Source organism: Stegodyphus dumicola, chromosome 11, assembly GCF_044657685.1.
Source record: "Stegodyphus dumicola isolate Sdum_Otavi_A_Nest chromosome 11, ASM4465768v1".
NCBI classification, from domain to species: domain Eukaryota; kingdom Metazoa; phylum Arthropoda; class Arachnida; order Araneae; family Eresidae; genus Stegodyphus; species Stegodyphus dumicola.
Window position 1 is genome coordinate 168,262,552 of NC_140778.1, and position 9,768 is coordinate 168,272,319.

The following is a 9,768-nucleotide window of genomic DNA, read 5'->3' on the forward strand; positions in this document are numbered from 1 at the left end:
CTCCATAGTATTCACGTATTTTCGTTCTAATAATAATAATCTCTGGTTATATATAAGTATTACGTTTATGTTTTGTATAGCAAGAAGCCCCCCCAAAAAGAATTATTTATTTGAATATGTATGGCAGCTGTAGTTTAGCGTTGGTTCGTTTTCCACTTTTCCGCTAACACTTTTATCCAAAAAATAGCAAAAATCAGAGATATTAATTAAAAATTCTTAAAACGCTAATTTTCGCCCTCATTTTTCCGAATGGCAACAGGGATACAACAGCAACAATGGCCTCGTGCCATTATTGCTGATGTAATGAAAGATAATTTTCGATTTTATCAAAGACAAATGAACAAAACAAAAATTAAAAAAATAAAATTTGAAACCTCATTCAAATTTTGGAAACCTCGTTTCGAGGTGCACTGGCTCTTGTCTAGATGCATCTATGTAGCAAATTCGTAGCCCTGGGTCTATTAGCTTACACTCAGCCCAAACGAAAGACAGACACATAGAATCTTCCTTCTATTATGAGTTATATATCAGAATACCTTTCATTGTTACATATTCAAGGAATCCCTTTAATAGCGTTCGAAACAATGAATTTACCAATAATTGTTTTAGGCTTTTGTTGAATTACAACAAAGTTAATGTATACATTTTTAACAATGCTTATATACCATAATCATTAGAGATACCGAATCTAGTGGTGCTAAAAACTTACGTGTGGAGCTTATTTGCTTAAACTTGTTATTTTTAATGCTGAAATCGAATTGGAACCATTTTTAGAAATGGAGTTCTTTTTTTTCACAGTATTGTGCTACGTTTTTATACCAACACCCTTTATCGACAGCCTATTGGGCATACTTATTTGTTTTGCGACTGTGTTTCTTTTGTTTCCTGGAAGAGAAAAGAAAACTCGGAAAAATAATGATGAAAACTCTATTAACCGTAATGAACACAAGTTTAACACCGGAAAGAAGGTACTTAATTTAGATTTCCTTGATTCATATGATGATATTAATAAATTTTATGATGATTCCTTTGATGTGGATATAAACAGTGACACCGATCTCCTCGAAGTTAATAACGAAGCTTTTGATAATAATCTTCTTAATTTGCATATTGATAGTGATACTGACCACATTCACCATTTTGCCAAAGATTTCGATAATAATCCTTATGATGTGCACAATATCAGCGATGAAAACCAATTTAATTACCCGCAACATGAAACAGAAAAGGATTTTGATTTTCCAAAACCTGATAACTCAGGTAATCAAATAGGCACGAATAGCAGTATAACCATGTTGAACCAAGAAGAATTCAGTTTGAATGCCTGTTTTAAATCATTGGATGCTGAATGCATTGTATCGCATAACGATCTTGGAGCACAAAGTGAAATCGATTCTGGTAATCTCCTTAACACAAACAATGAACCAGGAATGAATGGCAAATTGGATCAAATAGACAGAACAGAACTCAAACCAATTCAAGATTCTCAAGAACACCCTGTTGATGCCGTCTTTGGTACCGTCCCTGTTATCTATATTGATGACGAATACACTCAACATCCTTCTTCGACTCATAGCAAGCGTTTCAAAATTTCAAACCTAAGAAAACCATTACTAAAATATTTCTGCTTTAAAAAATTTAAAATAAACAAAGGACTTATAGCATATTATCGAGATCTCAGATAGGTTTACACAATTTCAATTCATATTCGTCAAAAATTTGTTTGCCATGACACCAATCCCTTCTACCAATCATAGCAAGCGTTTCAAAATTTCAAACCTAAGAAAACCATTAGTAAAATATTTCTGCTTTAAAAAATTAAAAATAAACCAAGGACTTATAGCATATTATCGAGATCTCAGACAAATTTACACAATTTCAGTTCATATTCGTCAAAAATTCGTTTGCCATGACACCAATCTTATTGACTGACCAGTGACTGCCTAAAAATTGGACATTGACTGAGCAATGACTGATTAAGTGACGATCTCATTGAATGACCACTGACAGACTAAAAATTGGACATTCACTGAACAGGGACCGAGAAAGGGAACATCTCCTTGCCTGACCAGTGACTGAATAAAAATTGGACTTTGACTGAAAAATGACTGACTAAGTGACGATCTCATTGACTGAGCATTGGATTTGAACGGAAAAAATTGCCTTATTCGATAAGAGAGAGGAAGGATGTTTTCAGTCCAATCGATTTCGCTACAGCTGAAATGCAAACAGAAAGTCAGTTTAAAATTCTTTTTTGCAGCTACATTTCAGAACTGTAAAATAAAAATGAAATTATATCTTAACCTGAAATTAAAATGATTATTTGCAGTTAAATGCTATTGCTAAATTACTTTTTGTGTTCTTAAATTAATTTACTAGTTTACACACCATATTCAGTTATGATTTACCAATATGCTCTATTTTTAACTATAACTTCTCATTGAAATAAGGAAAGCTGTAGCTAATATTGAAATTTTTCTTAGGCATATTTTCCCTTGTTGTCTGTGCTCCCAATTCGAAGTGACCGTCAGCCACTTCCTTTTTGATTTTCGTAAGTGATTTGTCGGAATTTCGCATAAAAAATCTCCAGATTATCATTAAAACACGAATAAGGATGTTATTTTTTATTTTAGATTTTTTTCTCTCTGTGGCTTTCATGTCAAAACGTACTAGAAATAATAAATGAGAATGTATTGCTTTCTTTTCAAACGAAGTATTTTCAATATGTGTTCCATAGCAATATGCTCTGTCATTAAGATTGCGAAGAGTTTTACCCTCTTTCATTCCTCGCCAACGTGCTGGCTGCATGGTTGGCTTCTGCAGTTTCCCTTATCTCAACGTATATGAGGCAATTTCCCTTAGAACGTTCTCCGCAAAGCCCTCCCTCGCGCCAGGTACGTAACCATCCTTTTCTTTGCCTTTTTCAAATAACCTGACTTTTACTCAAACAAATCAGTCACGACATGAAATTTGGAAGAAATGGATTTAAATAATTTTTTTATAAAAATGTCTCGATTGTATATATTCTGGATGTTAAAGAATTTACAAACCCAGAGATACAGGAAAAACAAATATTAAACTGAAAGCTTTCATAATTTGTATTACGGGCAAAGGGATCATTTTTTTCATTTGCACACATACACATTTGATCAGAATTCGGGCTAATATCCCTCTGGGTTATAAATATTTAAAAACAGCGTATTTTATAAATTACAAAATGAAATTTTCATATATTTGAATAAATATTTATGAGGCATTATTAATAAAAATGAGAATAAAGGAAACACTATGAATAATCCTCAAACGTTCAGTCTGAAATTTAAAATTCAACAAACCTATCGCAAACCACTGAGTACAGGGGGTGTTCAGGTATTTTTTTAAGGATTTTGCAAAGATTTAGATATATAAACACATCTTATAATCTCATTTTCTAATATATTCCGTCTGAGAGTCCTTTTGTTGAACCATCATATTACATCTTGATTTCCAAGAGTTCCAAGTTTTAAACGTACAAATGCACATTAATCCATGGGAGACACATCAAGAGATTTCGATGATATGCATCTAGACGGTACAGCTTTAATTCCGGTTTCATATCTTATTTTTTCAAACCATAAAGCAGTAGATTTAGAGGTATGAATTGTAGCGTTGACCTGATGGAACTTAATACATTCAAGATATTTTGGATAAAGAGATGACATTTCGTCTTTTAATATAGGTGTTTAAAGTTTTTTCTGATTGTAATCCAAATTAATTTTGATATTTGTTTCTACTTTCCTTACTTTAAGTTTCTCTTTAGAAAAGAATCCAGTAAGAACAATTAAACCTTTAGAAAAAATGTCCTTGATTTTTCTGAACCAATATACTGTGTCTTTTTCTCCTCTTTTTTGGTAGTAAATTAATCTTTTTCTATTGCAATCGTTATAGGTATGTCCAAGCTTTATGTGTTGTAACTACACTGAAGTGCCACTAAATTAGGGATAGACATGGCTATGGAAATTGAATAGCCCTGCGCCGCATCTGGGCTTACGTGAGGAAGTTGTGCTAAATGCACATAAAGCTAGCACTGTGGTTGTTGATATCAGTGGTTTCACATACCAGTATAGGTAAACTTTATGACATAGACAGGTTCAATATCGGGCAGATAGTAGTCACTCGTCGCATGGGAAATACAATTTCCAAAATCCTCAGCGGGACACCATTTTAACATTAGACAGTATCAAGTGCATACCGAGAATGCACGGATGGCGGGAAAACGAACTAGCGATGGGGCAAAGTGCATAGCACAGTTAACTTAGAATAATCGTCGAGTGAGACGTCTCAGCCGTATTGTACACGGCCAACGAAGTAAAGAATAGCTCAAATTACCCCTTAGCTGAAGCAGGCGACAGTCGTAGAGTCAGTAAAAAGATCGTGTATCGCTCCCTTCAACATATGGCCTTCGGAAGCCGTAGACACACGAGGGTACCTTTCCTAAATACATGCCATCGAGTTTCCATTCTTACCTGGGCAGGAAAAGTATAGAGAATAGACAATAGTGTAGTTGAAATGTGTAGGAGCGATGAGTCTCGATCTGTCTAATTTACCCTTTTGTGGGGGAGCTGGTAGTAGACAGCTTCCTGAGCCTCGTATTAGACAGCCCTAACTTGAATTCTACTGAGCATCTTTCCAAATTAGTATATCTTATTATTGAGGAATGTAGAGGATTGAAGTTTTATAGTCTATTCACTCGGTTTTGCATGTTCAGAATGTCTGTTATGATGGTCGTATGAAATGTCGTCGCCCGGTATGATGTCAGAATGTCGTCTGTTGTGATCGTTCCGTATGTAAGCATATGATTGATCTTATTATTTATAGCCCTTCCTAGGGATAAATACATTACCCCTAATGATATATGGGTCATAGGGCTTCGCTTATTTAATAGGAACACGACCCTGAAATCTTTACCTATCCATATCTGTCCTTAGTGGGTATCATAGAAGTGAAAAATAAATCCAAATGATGGAACAATCCTGTGCACTTGAAGTTCTGAATCACATACAATGTGGCAATATGTAACAGTGGCAAAACTTAGGTAAAATAGCGATTTAAATATATATGAAGCATAACTTTCAAATCGTAAAAGCAAATTAGCACATTTGTATTATAAAAACTTTGCATATCGTTCTCCTCGTAGGTTCTACAGCTGTAGCGTCTTCCTATTTCCGTATCTTGAAGCTAACGGAATAGCGTAGGGGTAGTTGTTGAGGCATACAAAAGGAGTGGGCGGAGCATAGTTGCACAGACCAGTTGTCGAAATTTTTAACACATAATACACATCAAAGTGCTGCCTCAGAGGGCGCAAGATCCATATCGATTTGCCAGCACTAATTAAGGAAATATAATAAAGAATAAATAATGAAAAGTAGGAAAACACTATATACACTATGCACACCGATCGACAAAACTCATTTTGGTGTATTGTTCTTGCTAATTATGTAACGTAAGTTAACGTTACGCTAACCAGTTGATTTTATCTTAAAGAGGTGGATATTAAAGAATTAAAAATATTTTGATATATTTCTGTATTGTGTTTATATTTAGATGAATTTTTACCCAGCCGAAGGTTGATGAAGCCATTTTCATGAGAGTGTAAGGATAACATAATTTCTGTGCTTTAAAATAATAGGTCAAAGAAAAATACATGTTTTGAAAGTACTTTTTTTATTGATAAATATTTTCTCCATAGTATTCACGTAATTTTCGTTCTAATAATAATAATCTCTGGTTATATATAAGTATTACGTTTATGTTTTGTATAGCAAGAAGCCCCCCCAAAAAGAATTATTTATTTGAATATGTATGGCAGCTGTAGTTTAGCGTTGGTTCGTTTTCCACTTTTCCGCTAACACTTTTATCCAAAAAAATAGCAAAAATCAGAGATATTAATTAAAAAATTCTTAAAACGCTAATTTTCGCCCTCATTTTTCCGAATGGCAACAGGGATACAACAGCAACAATGGCCTCGTGCCATTATTGCTGATGTAATGAAAGATAATTTTCGATTTTATCAAAGACAAATGAACAAAACAAAAATTAAAAAAATAAAATTTGAAACCTCATTCAAATTTTGGAAACCTCGTTTCGAGGTGCACTGGCTCTTGTCTAGATGCATCTATGTAGCAAATTCGTAGCCCTGGGTCTATTAGCTTACACTCAGCCCAAACGAAAGACAGACACATAGAATCTTCCTTCTATTATGAGTTATATATCAGAATACCTTTCATTGTTACATATTCAAGGAATCCCTTTAATAGCGTTCGAAACAATGAATTTACCAATAATTGTTTTAGGCTTTTGTTGAATTACAACAAAGTTAATGTATACATTTTTAACAATGCTTATATACCATAATCATTAGAGATACCGAATCTAGTGGTGCTAAAAACTTACGTGTGGAGCTTATTTGCTTAAACTTGTTATTTTTAATGCTGAAATCGAATTGGAACCATTTTTAGAAATGGAGTTCTTTTTTTTCACAGTATTGTGCTACGTTTTTATACCAACACCCTTTATCGACAGCCTATTGGGCATACTTATTTGTTTTGCGACTGTGTTTCTTTTGTTTCCTGGAAGAGAAAAGAAAACTCGGAAAAATAATGATGAAAACTCTATTAACCGTAATGAACACAAGTTTAACACCGGAAAGAAGGTACTTAATTTAGATTTCCTTGATTCATATGATGATATTAATAAATTTTATGATGATTCCTTTGATGTGGATATAAACAGTGACACCGATCTCCTCGAAGTTAATAACGAAGCTTTTGATAATAATCTTCTTAATTTGCATATTGATAGTGATACTGACCACATTCACCATTTTGCCAAAGATTTCGATAATAATCCTTATGATGTGCACAATATCAGCGATGAAAACCAATTTAATTACCCGCAACATGAAACAGAAAAGGATTTTGATTTTCCAAAACCTGATAACTCAGGTAATCAAATAGGCACGAATAGCAGTATAACCATGTTGAACCAAGAAGAATTCAGTTTGAATGCCTGTTTTAAATCATTGGATGCTGAATGCATTGTATCGCATAACGATCTTGGAGCACAAAGTGAAATCGATTCTGGTAATCTCCTTAACACAAACAATGAACCAGGAATGAATGGCAAATTGGATCAAATAGACAGAACAGAACTCAAACCAATTCAAGATTCTCAAGAACACCCTGTTGATGCCGTCTTTGGTACCGTCCCTGTTATCTATATTGATGACGAATACACTCAACATCCTTCTTCGACTCATAGCAAGCGTTTCAAAATTTCAAACCTAAGAAAACCATTACTAAAATATTTCTGCTTTAAAAAATTTAAAATAAACAAAGGACTTATAGCATATTATCGAGATCTCAGATAGGTTTACACAATTTCAATTCATATTCGTCAAAAATTTGTTTGCCATGACACCAATCCCTTCTACCAATCATAGCAAGCGTTTCAAAATTTCAAACCTAAGAAAACCATTAGTAAAATATTTCTGCTTTAAAAAATTAAAAATAAACCAAGGACTTATAGCATATTATCGAGATCTCAGACAAATTTACACAATTTCAGTTCATATTCGTCAAAAATTCGTTTGCCATGACACCAATCTTATTGACTGACCAGTGACTGCCTAAAAATTGGACATTGACTGAGCAATGACTGATTAAGTGACGATCTCATTGAATGACCACTGACAGACTAAAAAATTGGACATTCACTGAACAGGGACCGAGAAAGGGAACATCTCCTTGCCTGACCAGTGACTGAATAAAAATTGGACTTTGACTGAAAAATGACTGACTAAGTGACGATCTCATTGACTGAGCATTGGATTTGAACGGAAAACATTGCCTTATTCGATAAGAAGAGAGGAAGGATGTTTTCAGTCCAATCGATTTCGCTACAGCTGAAATGCAAACAGAAAGTCAGTTTAAAATTCTTTTTGCAGCTACATTTCAGAACTGTAAAATAAAAATGAAATTATATCTTAACCTGAAATTAAAATGATTATTTGCAGTTAAATGCTATTGCTAAATTACTTTTTGTGTTCTTAAATTAATTTACTAGTTTACACACCATATTCAGTTATGATTTACCAATATGCTCTATTTTTAACTATAACTTCTCATTGAAATAAGGAAAGCTGTAGCTAATATTGAAATTTTTCTTAGGCATATTTTCCCTTGTTGTCTGTGCTCCCAATTCGAAGTGACCGTCAGCCACTTCCTTTTTGATTTTCGTAAGTGATTTGTCGGAATTTCGCATAAAAAATCTCCAGATTATCATTAAAACACGAATAAGGATGTTATTTTTTATTTTAGATTTTTTTTCCTCTCTGTGGCTTTCATGTCAAAACGTACTAGAAATAATAAATGAGAATGTATTGCTTTCTTTTCAAACGAAGTATTTTCAATATGTGTTCCATAGCAATATGCTCTGTCATTAAGATTGCGAAGAGTTTTACCCTCTTTCATTCCTCGCCAACGTGCTGGCTGCATGGTTGGCTTCTGCAGTTTCCCTTATCTCAACGTATATGAGGCAATTTCCCTTAGAACGTTCTCCGCAAAGCCCTCCCTCGCGCCAGGTACGTAACCATCCTTTTCTTTGCCTTTTTCAAATAACCTGACTTTTACTCAAACAAATCAGTCACGACATGAAATTTGGAAGAAATGGATTTAAATAATTTTTTTTATAAAAATGTCTCGATTGTATATATTCTGGATGTTAAAGAATTTACAAACCCAGAGATACAGGAAAAACAAATATTAAACTGAAAGCTTTCATAATTTGTATTACGGGCAAAGGGATCATTTTTTTCATTTGCACACATACACATTTGATCAGAATTCGGGCTAATATCCCTCTGGGTTATAAATATTTAAAAAACAGCGTATTTTATAAATTACAAAATGAAATTTTTCATATATTTGAATAAATATTTATGAGGCATTATTAATAAAAAATGAGAATAAAGGAAACACTATGAATAATCCTCAAACGTTCAGTCTGAAATTTAAAATTCAACAAAACCTATCGCAAACCACTGAGTACAGGGGGTGTTCAGGTATTTTTTTAAGGATTTTGCAAAGATTTAGATATATAAACACATCTTATAATCTCATTTTCTAATATATTCCGTCTGAGAGTCCTTTTGTTGAACCATCATATTACATCTTGATTTCCAAGAGTTCCAAGTTTTAAACGTACAAAATGCACATTAATCCATGGGAGACACATCAAGAGATTTCGATGATATGCATCTAGAGGGTACAGCTTTAATTCCGGTTTCATATCTTATTTTTCAAACCATAAAGCAGTAGATTTAGAGGTATGAATTGTAGCGTTGACCTGATGGAACTTAATACATTCAAGATATTTTGGATAAAGAGATGACATTTCGTCTTTTAATATAGGTGTTTAAAGTTTTTTCTGATTGTAATCCAAATTAATTTTGATATTTGTTTCTACTTTCCTTACTTTAAGTTTCTCTTTAGAAAAGAATCCAGTAAGAACAATTAAACCTTTAGAAAAAATGTCCTTGATTTTTCTGAACCAATATACTGTGTCCTTTTTCTCCTCTTTTTTGGTAGTAAATTAATCTTTTTCTATTGCAATCGTTATAGGTATGTCCAAGCTTTATGTGTTGTAACTACACTGAAGTGCCACTAAATTAGGGATAGACATGGCTATGGAAATTGAATAGCCCTGCGCCGCATCTGGGCTTACGTGAGG